This window comes from Arachis stenosperma, chromosome 6, assembly GCF_014773155.1.
Source record: "Arachis stenosperma cultivar V10309 chromosome 6, arast.V10309.gnm1.PFL2, whole genome shotgun sequence".
In the NCBI taxonomy this organism is placed as follows: domain Eukaryota; kingdom Viridiplantae; phylum Streptophyta; class Magnoliopsida; order Fabales; family Fabaceae; genus Arachis; species Arachis stenosperma.
The window spans coordinates 70,666,643-70,687,857 of record NC_080382.1 but is presented as its reverse complement, the minus strand read 5'-3'; positions in this window follow the sequence as shown (position 1 = coordinate 70,687,857).

The window sequence follows — 21,215 nt, the reverse complement described above, 5'->3', positions numbered from 1 at the left end:
TTTGATTTGTAATTGGCAAGAAAATATAAAAGCAAGAAAGTAAATAACAAGAACTAATAAAAGAAAGGAAAAGAACTCTTGGCATAGACATGGAAATTGAGATCACCATTCTTGTCTACAAATTATGTATTGACAATTATGAGGGACAAACACATTAAGTCTACTTCTATGCTTGAAGTACGTATAATGTCTACCTCAACGCTTGAAGTACGTCAAATAGGCTTGATCAACATCAATCCATAAGTCCTAACCTAGCTACTAATTGACTTAGTAGTAGGCTAGTGTTAATGATTATCAAATTGACCACATAGGGTTCTCAAATCACCAATTGAATGAGACCCAATGACTCAACACTCTTGGGGCCTTGTAACTTGGGGCCTTGGAATCATGATAATCAACTTGAAGACGGGTACAAAAGCAAGGTTTGGGACCCCGGAATTCATTCCAACAATCAACACTCTTGGGGCCTTGTAACTTGCTTTAACTTACTTGAAGGCTTTCTGCACCTAGTTTGGGACCCCGGAGGTTACTGGAGATACAAACATTGGTGGAGATTCCTGGATGAGTTCAAGCACAAGCCACCATAACAAGGAGCTCACTAAATGTCCAACTTAAGGACTTTAACTAAAAGTGCTAGGTGGGAGACAACCCACCATGGTATGATCATTTCTTTTTCAATTTTATTTCGTTTTGTTTGTTTTTATTTTATTTTATTTTATTATATTGAACCTGGAGTTTTGCATCACATTCATATTAACACTGCATTCTGCATCTTTTCAGATTAAAAAAAAAAGCGAGCACGCGACGCGACCACATCAGCGACGCGTCCGCGTCGCAAGGAGATGAGAGAATAATAAATTGAACAGAGAGTTACGCAGGAGCAGGGCTAGAGGCGCGCTATTAGCACAAATTGACTCCACGCGAACGCGTCGATGACGCGTCCGCGTCATTTGGAAAAATAGCTTCCCACGCGACCGCGTCACCCACGCGGCCGCGTGACCTGAAATCGGCGTAAAAAGGTTGTATGGCCGAAAGTTGAGCTGGAATTGGGCTGGACCCGTGCTAGTAGCACAAGCCCTGCCACGCGAACGCGTCACCCACACGTCTGCGTCATATTGGAAATAAGGCCACCCGCGCGATCGCGTCGACCACGCGACCGCGTCACCCTGGATTTTGGCAATACCAAGTTTCGAACAGAGAGTTGTGCGACCGCGAGGCTGCACTCGCGCCACTAGCACAAATCGAGTCACCCGATCGCGTGCCCCACGCGTCCGCGTCGCCCCACCTTATCGCGCACCACGCGACCGCGTCGCCAGCGTCGCAGAACCTATCCAGATTAGTGCCAATTTTCTTATCTTCTCTTTTCTAATCCTAATTTCTTCCTTCTCTCTCCTTTCTCACTTTCTTTTTTCTTCTCATCCTTTTTCCCTCTCATTTTATTTTACTTCATTTATTTACATATTTCATTCATTGCATTATTCTCATTGGTGTTGGAGTTTTATTTGGATAAGTGCCTTATTTTATTTGAGCACGTGGCTACTCGGAGAAGAGATTTGACAATTGACATTTACTTATGGCTCTCATATACATTTGGATTACATTATTTTCATCCCTATTTTAACTTGCACACCCAATGTATTTGGGATTATCATTCACAATTGTCATCATTACACATGCTCTTTAATTTGGCACATTTATTACTTGATGCTTGAGCTATGCCTATTATTTGTATGTTTTTACCCTCTTGCATCTAATTATTTTGAATTGCTCTTTATTGTTGTCTTCCCTACATGTTGTAGCTACCATGTAGATGGACTATCATCTTTTCTTTGGCATTCTTTATCACTTGGAATTTCCTCCCTTCTGGTCTTAGTTTTCTATATTTCACACTCTTCCTTTTTCTTCTTCCTTAGGCATGGGTACCAAGAAAGGAAAAGAGAAGGCCACTGACAAGACACCAGCAAGGAAAGGAACCAAGAGATCTCCAACTAAGGTGCCTCCATCTACAAGCGTCAGTTGGAGCAACCCGTCCACTTGCACATCTCAGCATACACCGAGGACGGTGCAATCTTTAAGTGTGGGGAGGTCGATACCGATCTCCATGGGTTAGTACTTTCTTGTCTCAACACCAATGTTTAAATTTTCTTTGTAGATTAGTTGTTGCATTTGCATGTTTAATTGTTTTTGTGCATATTTTACTACTTGGTTAAAGTAATATTCTTCTTTTTCAAGAAATTTTTATAGTATTTCACTAATTTGAATAAAACTTTTTGAAAAACTTGTTTGAAGAAATATTATTTTGGAACATAGTTTTGAGTTCGAACACAAAACCAGTGAGATTTTGAGCCTATTTGATTGGTTGCATTTTATCAACCAATATTTTATTTTTGGTGTGTGTTTTTCTCTCTAAAATTGTGATCTCTGTCTTGCTTAATTCTATATTTCCATTATTTGATGTATGCATGCACTTACATGATTGAGGCCTTTGTTTCACTAAGCTTACATACCCATATGGCCTTACCTTTCATTATCCCTTGCAAACCAATGTTGAGCCTATTTTACCCCTTTATTCTTTACTTTAGCACATCATTAACTCTAAGCGAAAAACAATAATGTCCTTAATTTGAATCCTTGGTTAGCTTAGATTAGTGAGAATGCTTATGAATTAAGTGTGGGGAAGAGTGGGTTTGGAAACATCTGGTTTGAGAATTGAGTATGTTAGAATTTTCTGAAAATATGAAAGAAATGTTTAGGACATGTTCATGCATTCAATAAATTAATCATATGCATTGAGAAAAACAAAAGAAAAAAAAAAAATATATATATATATATATATATATATATATATATATATATATATATATATATATATATATATATATATATATATATATATATAAAAGAGCAAAATAAGTGAAAGGGGACAAAATGCCCCAAAGTAAGTGAAAGCAATGCATATGAGTTATACTTGAAATTAGAATGCATGAATATGTGGAAAACATGGTTAATGGATGGTTAGATGTTGTATTATGATTACATGGATTGTTTAAGTTAGGTGGGAAATTTTAAGTTAATTAAGGATTCAGATTTAGTCCACTTGGCCAAATACAATCCTACCTTGACCCTAACCCCATTACAACCCTTAAAAGACCTCTTGATATGTGTATTTATGCATTAAATTTATGTTGATTGTTAGATGAAGAGCAAGCCTTAGAAAGCAAGGTTAGTAAAGAATTGAGAGAATCGAACCTAAAACACTTGAGTGATTAGAGTGATATACACTACTAAGTGAGGGTTCGATGCTCGATTCTTTGTTCCCGGCTTTCATGAGCTATTTTCTTCTACAAGTCTATTTGTACTTCATTTTTATGATTTGAATTAGTGAAATCCAGTTCATATTTATTCTTGGGGATTTATTTGCTTTTAACCAAGTAAGTAGAAACATTTTTCATTTAGTTGCATTCATAGGTTGCATCTCATACATTCTATCATTCCTCTTCATCTTTATAGTTTCTCTTGAGCTTAGCATGAGGACATGCTAATGTTTAAGTGTGGGGAGGTTGATAAGCCCATATTTCATGGTTTATCTTGTGTTTAATCGAGTTGTTTTTATCTACTCTTTACCCCCTTATTCATACTATTTGCATGTTTTACATTTTCCTTCCTAATTATGTGCTTTGATTGAAAACATGTTTCTTTAGACTTATATTTACTTATTATTAATCCTCTCTTATTACCATTAGATGCCTTGATATGTGTGTTAAGTGTTTTCAGATATTATAAGGCAGAAATGGCTTGGAGAATGGAAAGGAAGCATGCAAAAGTGGAAGGAATACAAGAAGTTGGAGAAATTGCTAAGCTGTCCAGCCTGACCTCTTCGCACTCAAACAGCTATAACTTTAGCTACAGAGGTCCAAACAACGCGGTTCCAGTTGCGTTGGAAAGCTAACGTCCGGGGCTTCGATTTGATATATAATTTACCATAGCTGCCCCGACGCCAGGCGACGCGAACGCGTGAGTCACGCGGACGCGTGATCTGGCAGGAACGCAACCCACGCGGCCGCGTGAGCCATGCGGCCGCGTCACTTTTCCGCGACCTGTACGGACCAGAAAGCGCTGGAAGTGACTTCTGAGCTGCTTTTGACCCAGTTTTCAGCCCAGAACACACGGATTAGAGGCTATAAAGTGGGGGAATGCATGTATTCATAATGATACACTCATAATTCACTTTTCATGTTTTAGATGTAGTTTTTAAAGAGAGAGTTTCTCTCCTCTCTCTTAGGATTAGGATTTAGGACTTCTCTTAGTTTTTAAGAGTGACTCTCGATCCAGGTTCAATGTTCCTTTAATTTATGTTTCTCTTTTATTTTTATTTACTCTAATACTTTTATTTGTATTTGATTTATGTTGCCCAATTGGCTTATGAACTTTTCATGTTAAGATTTGAATGTTCTATTTATTATAATTTGAGGTATTTCAGTTTAATATTACTTTCTTTTATTTACATGATTATTGCTTCCTGTTCCGAGGGTTACCTGAAACGTGTAGCTCGGTCTTCTGGCAAGGCCCGAGGTGGGGGGTCTGTGACCCGAGCTGGTTGTGCTGAACGGCGGGGGGTTGTACCTGCAATGACACTCCGATGCTTAAGTTAGCATGGGTCCAAGCAGATATCAAGTAGAATTAGAGTATGAGTTATACCTGGGTGCTCCAGTGTATTTATAGTAGTTGGCTGCGATCATCCCTGGATAAGATATTCTTATCTTATCTTATCTTTTGGGAGATTCATCTCTATCTTTGCGGAACCGCCTTTCCCAGGCCCTTTCGGCCTTTAGGTTTTGGGCTTAGTTCCTTCTGATGGGCCTTTCTTTGGCCTGTTTGTCCGAGGTCCGACCTCGAACGTGGGCCTTAGGTCGAGGTCGGGCCTTCTATCAGCTTTACCGAGTTTGGAGAGCTCGGTCAGGGTATGAACAGTGCCCTGCCCGAGTTCGTCTTTTTTCGGAAGGTCGAGCTCGGGCATAGTAGTTTTTCAAAATTTGAAAACGGTCGTTTCAGCATTTATTGCTTGTTACCGTTTCTTCCTCGATTTCCGTGCGGCGCTCTGTGGAGGCTTTATTTATTTGCCCCTTTCTTCATTTTCTTTGTTTATTCATCACTTCTTTTCGAGCATCTTCTCTTCTTTCTCTCTGTTCTTCGTCTTCCATTTTTTGTGCGTTTTTTCAGAGTTCTTTTCTGCGTCGCCGTTTTTCCTTTCGTCGGAGCTCGTCGCTTTCTTCTTTTCCAGGTTTGCTTTTTTCGCTTTTATTCTTCGTACGCTTCTTTTTTCTGATATCTTCTATGCCCGGGTTGCCCCGAAAAGAGGCGCCGCTATTGCTTTGTATGTGTGTGTGGGGGGACTCTTTTCTCCGATCCATTTTTGTTATTCGAGTTGCTGCCTTCTTGTTTGTAAAAGAACTTTGCTTTCTTTTGTTTTTGTTGAATTTGGTTTTTCTGCCTTTGTGTGATTTTTGTCTTGCTGTTGTATTCTTTCTTGTAGGCAAGATTTTTTTATGTCTCGAAAGGTGTTTCAAGCAATGTCGACCAAGATTCCGAGTGGTCTAGGTTGGGTAGATCCTGCTCCTTTAAGGGTCCCGTCTGTTGTAGATTCTGAGTATCTGATTAGGTTCCGTAGGGAGTGTAGTGTTTGTGAGAACAGGGAGTCTGAGCGGGATTACGAGTTAGCAGCCCCGGAGTCCGAGGAGAGGGTATGTTTTCCGCCGTTAGAGAGTTCCGAGAAACTTTTCTTCTATGCTTATGATTGTTTCTTCTCCAAGCTAGGTGTCCGTCTTCCTTTCACCGACCTGGAATCCGAGGTCCTTTGGTCTTGTAACCTTGCCCCTACACAACTCCATCCGAACTCTTGGGCGTTTTTAAAGCTTTTCCAACTTTTGTGTCAGATTTTAGGCGTCTCCCCTTCTGTTTCTCTTTTTTCTTATCTGTTTGTACTGACGAAGCCGGGGTCGGGTGCTGGGAAGGTGTCCTGGGTTTCGTTTAGGGCTAACCAGGGTAGGAAATTTTGCACTTTGTATGATGAGTCGTTTCACGATTTCAAAAACTATTACTTCAAAGTCCGGGCTGTTGGAGATGTCCGACCTTTTTTCTTAGATGAGAGTGGGGAGCCTTCGTTTCCTCTTTGTTGGCAAGAGAGTGTGGTGTCGGTTAAGTACACTTTCGAGAGTCTAGATGAGGTGGAACAGGCTTTCGTTGGTGTGTTGAGCAGTCTATGGGGTCGGGCACCTCACTTGGATACGAAGAAAATGTTGGGAGATCCAAGCCTTCTCCGTTCCGAGTTAGGTAGTTCCCGACCTCTTTTTGAGATTTCATTTTCATATTTTGACTTTGTTTTGATCTTTCTGTTTGATAACCTCTTTGTTTCGTTTCTGCAGAGATGTCTTCTCAGGCTGATTCTATGAAGTTTCTCCGTCGAGCGAAGAAATCTGCGGCATCTCGGAATATCGAGGCTGAAGCTTCTCCCCGACCTTCTCCGCAGAAGACTACAATTGGTGTTCAGACTCGGTCGAAGACCATTCCGGTCCCTCAGTTCCGAGCTATAACTCAGGATCCTCCGACCTCCGGACCCAGTCAGCTTTCCCCGACCTCGACCTCGGGTCCTCCCCCCAAGAAACAGAAGACTTCCCGAGAGCCTGCTGGTTTCAATGACAAGGATTTCGATGCTCTCGGTTGGGTTGAGCAGCACATTCTTCCTCAGACTTTTATTTCTACTGATGATGCGTCCATGGAGCATCACTTTCAGTATATGGCGCGGAGTTGTGTTCGGATGGCTAGCCTTCATGCCGCCATTGCTCGGGAGTTTAAGAAAGCTCCCCTTGGGGCGACCAGCGCCCGACTTGAGAAGGACCGGTCCGAGCTTGATAAGGTTAGTCAGCTGAAGGATGCTAGGATTGCCGAGCTGGAGGAGTCTTTGGAGGAAGAGAAGACTAGGGCTACCGCGGCTGTGGCGGTGGCGAAGACGTCTGAGGAGACGGCGAGGGTGGCGACGGAGAACTATACCAAGCTGTATGCTGAGCTTGTGGAGACGAAGGAGAAGCTGCAATCTGCTCGGGATGACTTTTATGAGCTGGAAGATAATGTGGCCAAGGGTATGGATGCTATGTTTGTGAATTTGAGGGATCAGGTCCGGGTTCTTGCTCCCGAATTGGATCTCAGTTTGTTCAGTACGGATAACATGGTTGTGGAGGGGAAGATTGTTCCTGCCCCTGTTGAGGATGAGGTTCCGATGTCCGACCCCAAGGCTCCGGTGTCCGACCCCGAGGCTCCGGTCGTGAACCCGACTTCACCTTTGGCCGAGGATAGAGTTGGTATGGAGGTTCCAAGCGATGGTGCTGTTCCTGCAGTCCCGATATCCATGTTTCAGCCAGGTGTTGATGCGGAGTCTGGAAAGGGCCTTGATCCTCTGTAATTTTTTTGTACTTTTTGTGCCTTTGCCCGACCTGTGGGCTTTTTGTTTTTTGGATGTTTTCTGCAAACATTTTGGACACCTGTTCTGCTATTTTAGCTACTCTTGTAGCTTTATTATGCCATGCTTTGTGTTTCGATTGTCTCGTTCCGCTTTGATGCTTTTTAGTTGTTCTCGGGTAACAACTTTTTAGCTAGCGTTTTGACTTCTCGCTTTTTGCTTTTTTAGTTGTTTTTGGGTAACAACTTTTTAGCTAGCGCTTTGACTTCTCGCTTTTTGCTTTTTAGTTGTTTTTGGGTAACAACTTTTTAGCTAGCGCTTTGACTTCTCGCTTTTTGCTTTTTAGTTGTTTTTGGGTAACAACTTTTTAGCTAGCGCCTTGACTTTCTCGCTTTTTGCTTTTTAGTTGTTTTTGGGTAACAACCTTTTAGCTAGCGCCTTGACTTTCTCGCTTTTTGCTTTTTAGTTGTTTTTGGGTAACAACTTTTTAGCTAGCGCCTTGACTTTCTCGCTTTTTGCTTTTTAGTTGTTTTTGGGTAACAACTTTTTAGCTAGCGCCTTGACTTTCTCGCTTTTTGCTTTTTAGTTGTTTTTGGGTAACAACTTTTTAGCTAGCGCCTTGACTTTCTCGCTTTTTGCTTTTTAGTTGTTTTTGGGTAACAACTTTTTAGCTAGCGCCTTGACTTTCTCGCTTTTTGCTTTTTAGTTGTTTTTGGGTAACAACTTTTTAGCTAGCGCCTTGACTTTCTCGTAGTCCTGGTTCTTTGCCAGCTTCTTTCTTGGGTCCGAGTTTATTCTCGGACATCGGGATCCTTGAGTACCCCTTTGGTCAGGTCCGACTTCGTTGTTTGGTCGGCCTTTTTTAAGTTATTTTTGTAACTTCTTTTCTATTTGGCTTTTTGAGCCATTTCAGAGTTACTTTTATAACTTCTCACATTAATTTGAACCTCGTCGCTTCATCTTTGCCGACCTCGTATGGCCTTTGGCAAATGATTTTTTGCGTTTTGCCGAGCATAAATTAATGCGCCTTGGTGGGGTACTTTTTAGGATATGCTTTATAACGAGAAAGAGAAAATAAAGAAATTTGATTAGTATTAAAAAGAAGAATATGTACAAAGTGTTTACCCTTTTGACTAGGTCGGGTGTCCTACTTAACCGGGTGTCTCATTAAAAAACCCTCGTGGGGAAAAAGAGTACACCTCGGGTTAAGTTTTTCTAGCTGTAGTATCGTCTTAGGTTACAGGCGTGCCAGGTTCTGGGCAGCTCATTGCCTTCTAGGTCGGATATCTTGTAGTAGCCTGTCCCTAAGACTTCTGTTACTTTGTAGGGCCCCTTCCAATTTGCGGCTAGCTTTCCTTCTCCCGATTTTTGTGTTCCGATGTCGTTTCGGATTAAAATCAGGTCGTGAGTGGAGAAGCTTCGTTTTATCACCTTTCGGTTATATCTGAGGTCCGTTCGTCGTTTTAAGACTTCTTCTCTGATTCGGGCTCTTTCTCGGACCTCGGGTAGGAGGTCGAGTTCTTCCCTTTGTGCCTGAGGGTTGCCTCCTTCGTTGTAGAAGATGGTTCTGGGTGATCCTTCGTCTATTTCGACGGGAATCATTGCCTCCATTCCGTAGGCTAGTCGGAATGGGGATTCTCCTGTTGTAGAGTGCGGGGTTGTCCGATATGCCCATAATACCTGGGGGAGTTCATCGGCCCATGCCCCTTTGGCCTCTTGGAGTCTTCGTTTTAACCCGGCCAAGATGACTTTATTTGCGGCCTCTGCTTGTCCATTGGCTTGCGGGTGTTCGACCGATGTGAACTGCTGTTTGATTTTTAGCTCGGCCACCAAGTTCTGAAAACTTGTGTCTGTGAACTGTGTTCCATTGTCTGTTGTGATGGAGTAGGGGACTCCGAACCTCGTGACAATGTTTTTGTATAGGAATTTACGGCTTTTCTGAGCCGTAATAGTGGCTAAGGGTTCAGCCTCGATCCACTTTGTGAAGTAGTCGACCCCTACTATGAGGTACTTGACTTGCCCCGGTCCTTGTGGGAATGGGCCGAGTAGGTCGAGTCCCCACTTTGCGAAGGGCCATGGTGCGGTGATGCTTATGAGGTCTTCGGGCGGTGCTTTGTGAAAATTGGCGTGTTTTTGGCAGGGGGGCATATTTTCACAAACTCTGCCGCGTCTTTGCAAGTCGGCCAGTAGAACCCGGCTCTGACTATTTTCTTGGACAGGGCCCGGGCTCCGAGATGGTTCCCACACATCTTTGTGGACTTCTTCGAGGACGCTCTTTGTTTCTGTGGTCGGGACGCACCTCAGGAGGGGGTTTGAGAATCCTCTTCTGTATAATACGTCGTGGATTAACGTGTAGTTCTGGGCGTCTTTTGTAAGCCTTTTAGCTTCTTTTCTTTCGGCGGGGAGAGTTCCCGATTTCAGATAGTTGAGTATGGGGGTTATCCATCCTTGTTGTTGCCCGGATATATTTAGTATTTCTTCCTCCCTTAACACGGAGGGGGATTGTAGAGTTTCTTGGAGGAGACTTCTGTTGTTCCCTCCGGGCTTGGTGCTAGCAAGTTTTGAGAGGGCGTCTGCCCGGGCATTTTGCTCCCGGGGTATGTGCTGGATTTGTATTTCCGGGAAGTGTCGTAATTGCGCCTGTGTTTGGTCCAGGTATTTTTTCATAGTAGGGTCTTTGGCCCGGTAGCCTCCATTTACTTGTGATGTGACGACCTGGAGTCGCTGAAGATTGTGATCCTCTTTGCTCTGACCTCTTCGGCTAGTTTTAGTCCGCTAGTAGGGCTTCGTATTCGGCTTGGTTATTTGAGGCCTGGAACTCGAATTTTAGGGATAGCTCAATCCGTGTTCCTTGATCGTTTTCGAGTATAACACCGGCCCGCTTCCTGTTTTGTTTGAGGATCCGTCGACATACAGATTCCATGAGAGTGGGGTTCCCGGGGTCTCAGTGTATTCTGCGACGAAGTCGGCTAGGTATTGAGATTTTATGGCAGTCCGGGCTTCATAGTGGAGGTCGAACTCGGACAATTCCACCGCCCATTGTAGGATTCGTCCTGCCATGTCTGTCTTTGTAGGATGTGTCTCATGGGTTGGTTTGTCCGGACTTTGATGGTGTGGGCTTGAAAGTAGGGGCGGAGTCTCCGAGCTGTGAACACTAGTGCATAGGCGAATTTCTCTATTTTCTGATAGTTTAATTCGGCCCCTTGTAGTGCTTTGCTTACGAAGTATATGGGGTGTTGCCCCTCCTCATTTTCTCGTATTAGTGCCGAGGCGACTGCCCGATGTCCGACCGACAGGTATAGTACGAGCTCTTCCCTTTTAGAGGTCGGGTTAAGATTGGTGGCTGCCCGAGGAATTCCTTGAATTCTTGGAAGGCCTTTTCGCATTCCGGGGTCCACGAGAAGGGTTTCCCTTTCTTAGGAGTGAGTAGAGAGGGAGTGATCTTATCGCTGATCCTGCCAAGAATCTTGATAGGGCGGCTAGTCTCCCATTTAGTTGTTGTACTTCTTTGACACACGTCGGGCTTTTCATATTGAGTATTGCTTGGCATTTGTCCGGGTTTGCTTCGATGCCTCTCTGAGTCAGCATGAAGCCTAAGAACTTCCCGGCTTCTGCGGCGAAGGTGCACTTTGTCGGGTTAAGTCTCATGTTGTGTTTCCGGAGGGTGTCGAAGATACTGCTGAGGTCGGCGACCAAGTTTCTGTCTTCTTGTGTCTTTACTAGCATGTCGTCGACGTACACCTCTAGCTGTAGCCCGATGTGTTCTGAGAACATTTTGTTCATTAGCCTCTGGTAGGTTGCCCCTGCGTTCTTCAGCCCGAAGGGCATTACTACGTAGCAGTAGTTTGCCCTTGGGGTTATGAACGAGGTCTTTTCTTGGTCGGGTCCATACATCGGGATTTGATTGTATCCCGAGTATGCATCCATGAAGGAGAGGTATCTGTAGCCCGAAGCGGCATCGACTAAGGCGTCGATGTCGGTAGTGGATATGGATCTTTGGGGCAGGCTTTGTTGAGATCCGTGTAGTCGACGCACATCCTCCATTTTCCATTGGGCTTCTTCACTAGGACCACGTTTGCGAGCCATAGGGGGTACTTTACTTCCCTAATGAACCCTGCATCTAGTAGTGCTTGCACTGTTCTTCTATTGCTTGCATGCGTTCGGGCCCGAGCTTCCTGCGTCTTTGTTGGACAGGTCGGGATCCCGGGTATACTGATAGCTTATGGCACATCAGGTCGGGGCTTATGCCTGGTATATCGGAGGCTTTCCAGGCGAAGAGGTCGGAATTCTCCCTTAAGAGGGTTGTGAGTTCCTCCTTTAGGCCTGCTTCGAGGTTTGCCCCTATGTTTGTTACTTTCTCGGGTGTGTTCCCGATCTGGATCTTTTCGGTCTCTCCTTCTGGTTGTGGCCGAAGATCTTCTCGGGCTTGGACTCGCCCGAGTTCTATTGTGTTGACCTCTTTCCCTTTTAGGCTCAGGCTTTCGTTGTAGCATCGTCGTGCTAGTTTTGGTCGCCTTTTAGGGTAGCGATTCCCTTTGCGGTAGGGAACTTCATACAGAGGTGTGGGGTCGAGACTATAGCCGCTAGTCTGTTTAGGGTTGGTCGTCCGATGAGGGCATTGTATGCTGAAGTGACGTCGACTACAATGTAGTCGATGCTTAGTGTTTTGGTTTGCTCGCCTTTTCCAAAGGTAGTGTGTAATGAGATGTATCCCAAGGGGCGGATCGGGGTATCTCCTAGTCCAAACAGGTCAGTGGGATAGGCTTTTAGCTCTTTTTCTTCGAGTCCGAGCTTGTCGAAGGCTGCTTTGAACAGGATATCTGCTGAGCTTCCTTGGTCGATCAGGGTTCGATGTAAGTTGGCGTTGGCTAGGATGATGGTGATCACCATAGGGTCGCGTGTCCGGGTATTATTCCAAGAGCATCTTCTCGGGTAAATGAGATAGTAGGTAACTCGGGTAAGGGGCTGTCTTCTCGGACATGGTAGACTTCTTTGAGGTGTCTCTTCCGTGAGGATTTGGATGTCCCTCCCCCTGCGAAACCTCCGTTTATCATGTGTATGTGCCTTTCAGGAGTTCGCGGGGTTCGTGTTTGCTCGGCCCGATCTTCGTTATCTCCCCGTCTTCTCTTTCTGGTTTCTTCTCCTTTCTCAGCTATGTATCTGTCGAGTTTCCCTCTCTGGCTAGCTTTTCTATAACATTCTTTAAGTCGTGGCAGTCATTAGTAGAGTGGCCGTAGAGTCTGTGATATTCGCAGTACTCGGACCGATCTCTTCCTGCTCTCTTGTGCTTCAGAGGTTTGGGTGGTGGGATCTTCTCGGTGTGGCATACTTCTCTGTAGACGTCTACCAGGGAGACTCGGAGGGGAGTGTAGCTGTGGTATTTTCGTGGCTTGTCCGAGTTGGATTCTTCTTTCTTTTTCTGTTCCCGATCTCGATCTCGGGGGGTAGGTTGACTCCTTCCTGGAAGAGTCTCTCAGCTGGGAGGTTTCTTCCATGTGATATACTTTCCTGCCCGTTCTTGTACTTCGTATAAGGAGGTCGGGTATCTTTTGGATAGGGATTGGCTAAACGGTCCTTCTTTTAGGCCGTTTGCTAGTCCCATGATGGCTGCTTCCGTGGGCAAGTGTTGTATGTCCAGGCAGGCCTTGTTGAATCGCTCCATGTACTCTCTGAGAGTTTCTTGGTTGCCTTGTTTGATCCCGAGTAGGCTGGGGGCATGTTTTGCCTTGTCCTTTTGAATAGAGAACCTTGTTAAGAATTTTTTGGTCAGGTCTTCAAAGCTGGAGATTGATCCTGGTGGCAGGTTGTCGAACCACTTCATGGCTGACTTAGTGAGAGTGGTGGGGAAGGCTTTGCATCGAATCGCGTCGGAGGCGTCGACTAAGTACATTCTGCTTCTGAAATTGCTGAGGTGATGACTTGGATCGGTGGTGCCGTCGTAGAGGTCCATCTGGTGGTTTGAAGTTTCGCGGTACCTTCTCTTTCATGATCTCTTGTGTGAAGGGATCATGGTTGCTTTCGGGAGTGGTGCCGTGTTCCGTCCGATCTTTTAGGTTGGCCTCTATCTTCCGCAGTTTTTCTTCCAATTCTCTGCGTTTGCGAGCTTCCCTTCTCAGATCCTGTTCAGTTTCCTTCTGCTTCTTTACGTCCTCTTCGAGTTGTCTCAGCCGGCTTTGTTGTGCCCGAACTGTTTCCAGAATCTCCGAACTTTTTTCTCTTTCGGGATTTTGTGGATCTTTGTCTGGGGGTGATGTCTTTGGGCGATTCTGTTTGTTTCCTCCTGGAGTGCGTGGTGATAGAGGGCTGTCCGGCCGTTCTCCGGTGTCAACTTCCTCTTCTTGTTCTGATGTAGCGTGGTTATTGTTGGGAGGGTCGTCCGCCATGGTAAAGGGATGACTTCCAGGTCCCCGGCAACGGCGCCAATGTTCCGAGGGTTACCTGAAACGTGTAGCTCGGTCTTCTGGCAAGGCCCGAGGTGGGGGGTCTGTGACCCGAGCTGGTTGTGCTGAACGGCGGGGGGTTGTACCTGCAATGACACTCCGATGCTTAAGTTAGCATGGGTCCAAGCAGATATCAAGTAGAATTAGAGTATGAGTTATACCTGGGTGCTCCAGTGTATTTATAGTAGTTGGCTGCGATCATCCCTGGATAAGATATTCTTATCTTATCTTATCTTTTGGGAGATTCATCTCTATCTTTGCGGAACCGCCTTTCCCAGGCCCTTTCGGCCTTTAGGTTTTGGGCTTAGTTCCTTCTGATGGGCCTTTCTTTGGCCTGTTTGTCCGAGGTCCGACCTCGAACGTGGGCCTTAGGTCGAGGTCGGGCCTTCTATCAGCTTTACCGAGTTTGGAGAGCTCGGTCAGGGTATGAACACTTCCCATATGAAGGCATTTTTATTCCAGCAGTTTCAATTTTCTTTCCTTTTGGCTTTGGTTAAATAATTGGTGACTCTAGAGTTATCAAACTCATTGTTGATTGAAAATTGGAATTCATCCACTTAACTTACCTTCATAGTTAGAGGTTGACAAAGTGGGCGAAAAATCTAATTCTCATCACAATTGATAAGGATAACTAGGAAAGGACCTCCAGTTCTTATACCTTGTGATGAGCGGATAATTTGTACGCTTTTTGGCATTGTTTTTAGTATGTTTTTAGTATCTTTTAGTTAGTTTTTAGTATATTTTTATTAGTTTTTAATTAAAATTCACTTTTCTGGACTTTACTATGAGTTTGTGTGTTTTTCTGTGATTTCAGGTATTTTCTGACTGAAATTGAGGGTCCTGAGCAAAAATCTGATCCAGAGACTGAAAAGGACTGCAGATGCTGTTGGATTCTGACCTCCCTGCACTCGAAGTGGATTTTCTGGAGCTACAGAAGCCCAATTGGCGCGCTCTCAACGGCATTGGAAAGTAGACATCCTGGGCTTTCCAGCAATATATGATAGTCCATACTTTGCCCAAGATTTGATGGCCCAAACCGGCGTAGCAATCCGGCCTCAGAAATTCCAGCGTTAAACGCCGGAACTGGCATAAAACTTGGAGTTAAACGCCCAAACTGGCATGAAAGCTGGCGTTTAACTCCAGAAAAGGTCTCTACACGAAATTACTTCATTGCTCAGCCCAAGCACACACCAAGTGGGCCCGGAAGTGGATTTTTCTGTCAATTACTCATTTCTGTAAACCTTAGGTGACTAGTTTACTATTAATAGGACCTTTTGACATTGTATCCGTACCTTATGACCTCATGACATTTTTACACGTTTCTCATTGTATCTTCTACGGCATGAGTCTCTAAACCCCATGGTTGGGGGTGAGGAGCTCTACTGTGTCTTGATGGATTAATGCAATTACTACTGTTTCTTATTCAATCATGCTTGCTTCCATTCCAAGATAATACTTGTTCTTAATCCGGATGAATGTGATGATCCGTGACAATCATCATCATTCTCAACTATGAACGTGTGCTTGACAACCACCTCCGTTCTACCTTAGATTGAGTAGTTATCTCTTGGATTCTTTAATCGGAATCTTCGTGGTATAAGCTAGAACTGATGGCGGCATTCAAGAGAATCCGGAAGGTCTAAACCTTGTCTGTGGTATTCTGAGTAGGATTCAATGATTGAATGACTGTGACGTGCTTCAAACTCCTGAGGGCGGGGCGTTAGTGACAGACACAAAAGAATCACTGGATTCTATTCCGGCCTGATTGAGAACCGACAGATGGATAGCCGTGCCGTGACAGGGTGCGTTGAACATTTCCAATGAGAGGATGGGAGGTAGCCATTGACAACGGTGAAACCCTACATACAGCTTGCCATGGAAGGAGCCTTGCGTGTTTGATGAAGAAGACAGTAGGAAAGCAGAGATTCAGAAGATGGAGCATCTCCAAAACCCCAGCCTATTCTCCATTACTGCAATACAAGTAACCATTTCATGTTCTTTTGCTTTTTACAATCAATCCTGATAATTTCTGATATCCTGACTAAGATTTACAAGACAACCATAGCTTGCTTCAAGCCGACAATCTCCGTGGGATCGACCCTTGCTCACGCAAGGTATTACTTGGACGACCCAGTGCACTTGCTGGTCAGTTGTGCGGGATTGCAAAAGTGTGATTGCAATTTCGTGCACCAAGTTTTTGGCGCCGTTGCCGGGGATTGTTCGAGTTTGGACAACTGACGGCTTATCTTGTTGCTTAGATTAGGACTATTTTTGTTGGTTTAGAGTCTTTTAGTTGAGTCTAGTTTCATATTCTAAGTTTGGTGTCAATTGCATGCTTTTATTTTTCTTTTAAAATTTTCGTTTTTGCATATTCTTAGTCCCTTTTTGATTCATAGAAATTCTAAGTTTGGTGTCCTCTTTGTGTTTTTCCTTTAAAAAATTTTCGAAAAAATTAGTGTTTGATTTCTAAAAATTTTAAGTTTGGTGTCTTTTTGTGTTTTTCTCTTTCCTCTTATCAAAAATCAAATCTTTTTCATAAAAATTTTTCAATCATATCTTTTTAATTGCTGTTTTCAAAATCTTCTCTTTTACTAATTGATTCAGTTCTCAATTTGCTTTGATTTCATTTCCCTTTTGATTTTCGAATTTTTTTTATTTTATTTTATTTCATTTTAATTTTTTCGGATATTTCAAAAAAAATAATAAAAATAAACAAAATTCATCTCTTTGCAATCATTATCATTTCCCTTTTGTCCATTATGGACTTAAGTGGAATTAATCAGTCCAAGAGGACTCTGGGGTCATATGCTAACCCCATTACAGCTGCATATGGGAGTAGCATCTGTACACCTCCCATCAAAGCAAGCAGCTTTGAGCTAAACCCTCAACTCATTATCATAGTGCAGCAAAATTGCCAGTATTCCGGTCTTCCACAGGAAGAACCTACTGAGTTTCTGGCACAATTTTTACAAATTGCTGACACAGTACATGATAAAGAGGTGGATCAGGATGTCTACAGACTATTACTGTTTCCATTTGCTGTAAAAGATCAAGCTAAAAGGTGGTTAAATAACCAACCTACAGCAAGCATAAAGACATGGAAACAGTTGTCAGACAAATTCCTGAATCATTTTTACCCTCCAAAGAGGATGACACAGCTAAGGCTGGACATCCAAGGCTTTAAACAAGAGGATAATGAATCCCTTTATAATGCCTGGGAGAGGTATAGAGGTATGCTAAGGAAATGTCCCTCTGAAATGTTTTCAGAGTGGGTTCAGTTAGACATTTTCTACTATGGGCTTACAGAAAAAGCTCAGATGTCTTTAGACCACTCAGCTGGTGGATCTATACATATGAGGAAGACAATTGAAGAAGCTCAAGAGCTTATAGACACTGTTGCTAGAAACCAATACCTATATTCTAGCAATGAGTTCGTTCCAAAGAAGGAAGTCATGGCATTAGTCACTGATCCTAATCCTCAAGAACAGATGAATGAGCTTAATCAACAACTACTCCTGATGACAGAACAGTTAGCAGAATTTAAGGAGATGCTCCATGAAACTAAAGTTGCTAATAAGAGCATAGAATTGCAGTTAAATCAAGCAAAACAGCAAATATCTAAACAGATAACAGAGGAGTGTCAAGCAGTTCAATTGAGGAGTGGGAAGACCTTGAATAACACTGCTCAAAAGAGCAAAAAGCCAAACAAGGAACAAATGACAGAGGACAACCAAACCACTGTTCAAAATCCCTCTAAGGACAGCAAGAGCCCAGAGAGGAATTTTATTGGCGTTCAAACGCCAGAAAGGGAAGGAGAGCTGGCGTTAAACGCCCATTCCTTGCCCAGTTCTGGCGTTCAAACGCCAGAAAAGGGGGAAAAGCTGGCGTTAAACGCCCATTTTCCACCCAATCCTGGCGTTCAAACGCCAAGGGAGGATCAGACACCTGAGAGTGCTGATAATAATCCTTCTAAAAAGGCTTCTTCAACCACTTCTGTAAGGAATAAACCTGCAGCATCTAAGGTTGAAGAATATCAAGCCAAGATGCTTTATCCTCAGAAACTCCGCAAAGCGGAACAGGATAAGCAATTTGCCCGCTTTGCAGACTATCTAAGGACTCTTGAAATAAAGATTCCGTTTGCAGAGGCACTTGAGCAAATACCTTCTTATGCTAAGTTCATGAAGGAAATCTTAAGTCATAAGAAGGATTGGAGAGAAACTGAAAAAGTGTTTCTCACTGAAGAATACAGTGCAGTCATTCTAAAAAGCTTACCAGAAAAGCTTCAAGATCCTGGAAGCTTTCTGATACCATGCACATTAGAAGGCACTTGCACCAAGACAGCTTTATGTGATCTTGGAGCAAGCATCAATCTAATACCTGCATCCACTATCAGAAAACTTGGGTTGATTGGAGAAGTCAAACCAACCAGGATATGCCTCCAACTTGCTGATGGCTCCATTAAACACCCATCAGGCATAATAGAGGACATGATTGTCAAGGTTGGGCCATTTGCCTTTCCAACTGACTTTGTGGTGCTGGAAATGGAGGAGCATAAGAGTGCAACTCTCATTCTAGGAAGACCTTTCCTAGCAACTGGACGAACTCTCATTGATGTACAAAAGGGGGAAGTAACCTTGAGAGTCAATGAGGATGAGTTCAAGTTGAATGCTGTAAAAGCTATGCAGCATCCAGACACACCAAATGACTGCATGGGCGCTGACATTATTGACTCTCTGGTAGAAGAGATCAATATGGCTGAAAGCCTAGAATCAAAGCTTGAGGACATCTTTAAAGATGCTCAACCTGATCAAGAAGAACTAGAGGAAGCAAAGGAATTTTCGAAAATTCCTCAGGAGGAGGATAAACCTCCCAAACCTGAACTCAAACCACTACCATCATCCCTGAAATACGCATTTCTGGGAGAGGGTGACACCTTTCCAGTGATTATAAGCTCTGCTTTAAATCCACAGGAAGAGGAAGCACTGATTAAAGTGCTAAGGACACACAAGACAGCTCTTGGGTGGTCCATAAGTGATCTCAAGGGTATTAGCCCAGCTAGATGCATGCACAAGATCCTGTTGGAGGATAATGCCAAACCAGTGGTCCAACCACAGAGGAGGCTAAATCCTGCCATGAAGGAGGTGGTGCAGAAAGAGGTCACTAAATTACTGGAGGCTGGGATTATTTATCCTATTTCTGATAGCCCCTGGGTGAGCCCTGTCCAAGTTGTTCCCAAAAAGGGAGGCATGACAGTGGTTCATAATGAAAAGAATGAACTGGTTCCTACAAGAACAGTCACATGGTGGCGCATGTGTATTGACTACAGAAGGCTCAATACAGCCACCAGAAAGGATCATTTTCCTTTACCATTCATAGACCAAATGCTAGAAAGACTAGCTGGTCATGATTACTACTGCTTTTTGGATGGCTATTCAGGCTACAACCAAATTGCAGTAGATCCTCAGGACCAAGAGAAAACAGCATTCACCTGCCCTTCTGGCGTGTTTGCCTATAGGAGGATGCCTTTTGGTCTGTGCAATGCACCTGCAACCTTTCAGAGGTGCATGCTCTCTATCTTCTCAGACATGGTAGAGAAATTTCTGGAAGTCTTCATGGATGACTTTTCAGTATATGAAGACTCATTTAGCTCATGTCTTAATCACCTAGCACTTGTCCTGAAAAGATGCCAAGAGACTAACCTAGTTTTAAACTGGGAGAAATGTCACTTTATGGTGACTGAAGGAATTGTCCTTGGGCACAAAATTTCAAGCAGGGGAATAGAGGTGGATAAGGCAAAGGTAGAGGTAATTGAAAAATTACCACCACCTGCCAATGTTAAGGCAATCAGAAGCTTTCTGGGGCATGCAGAATTCTACAGAAGGTTTATCAAGGATTTTTCGAAAATTGCTAAACCTTTGAGTAACCTGTTAGCTGCTGACACGCCATTTGTGTTTGACACACAGTGTCTGCAGGCATTTGAGACCCTGAAAGCTAAGCTGGTCACAGCACCAGTCATCTCTGCACCAGATTGGGCATTACCATTTGAATTAATGTGTGATGCCAGTGATCATGCCATTAGTGCAGTGTTGGGACAGAGGCATAACAAACTTCTGCATGTCATTTATTATGCTAGCCGTGTTCTAAATGATGCACAGAAGAATTACACAACCACAGAAAAAGAATTACTTGCAGTGGTCTATGCCATTGACAAGTTTAAATCCTATCTAGTGGGATCAAAGGTGATTGTGTACACTGACCATGCTGCTCTTAAATACTTACTCACAAAGCAGGATTCAAAACCCAGGCTTATCAGATGGGTGTTGCTTCTGCAAGAGTTTGATATAGAAATAAGAGACAGAAAAGGGACAGAGAACCAAGTGGCTGATCATCTGTCCCGGATAGAACCAGTAGGTGGGACGTCCCTCCCTTCTACTGAGATCTCTGAGACTTTCCCAGATGAGCAACTCTTTGCCATTCAGGAAGCTCCATGGTTTGCAGATATTGCAAACTATAAAGCTGTGAGGTTCATACCCAAGGAGTACAGCAGAGTGCAAAGAAAGAAATTAATTTCAGATGCCAAGTACTACCTCTGGGATGAACCATATCTCTTTAAGAGATGTGCTGACGGAGTGATCCGCAGATGTGTACCCAGAGAAGAAGCACGAAGGATCCTATGGCACTGCCATGGATCACAGTATGGAGGACATTTTGGAAGTGAGCGAACAGCCACTAAAGTTCTCCAGTGCGGCTTCTACTGGCCTACTCTTTATAAAGATTCCCGAGAGTTTGTGCGTAACTGTGACAGTTGCCAAAGAGCTGGTAACCTGCCTCACGGATATGCCATGCCTCAACAAGGGATATTGGAGATAGAATTGTTTGATGTATGGGGAATTGACTTCATGGGGCCATTCCCACCATCATACTCAAACACTTACATTCTGGTGGCAGTAGACTATGTATCTAAGTGGGTAGAAGCAATTGCTACACCCACTAATGATACCAAGACTGTACTGAAATTCCTCCAGAAAAACATTTTCAGCAGGTTTGGCGTCCCCAGAGTGCTAATCAGTGATGGGGGCACTCATTTCTGCAATAAACAGCTATACTCTGCTATGGTTAGATATGGAATCAGCCATAAAGTGGCAACTCCGTATCATCCACAGACAAATGGGCAAGCTGAAGTCTCTAACAGAGAGCTAAAAAGAATCCTAGAACGGACTGTGATAGCCCGAAGAAAGGATTGGGCAAAGAGCTTGGATGATGCTCTGTGGGCATACAGAACAGCATTCAAGACTCCTATAGGAACCTCTCCATACCAACTG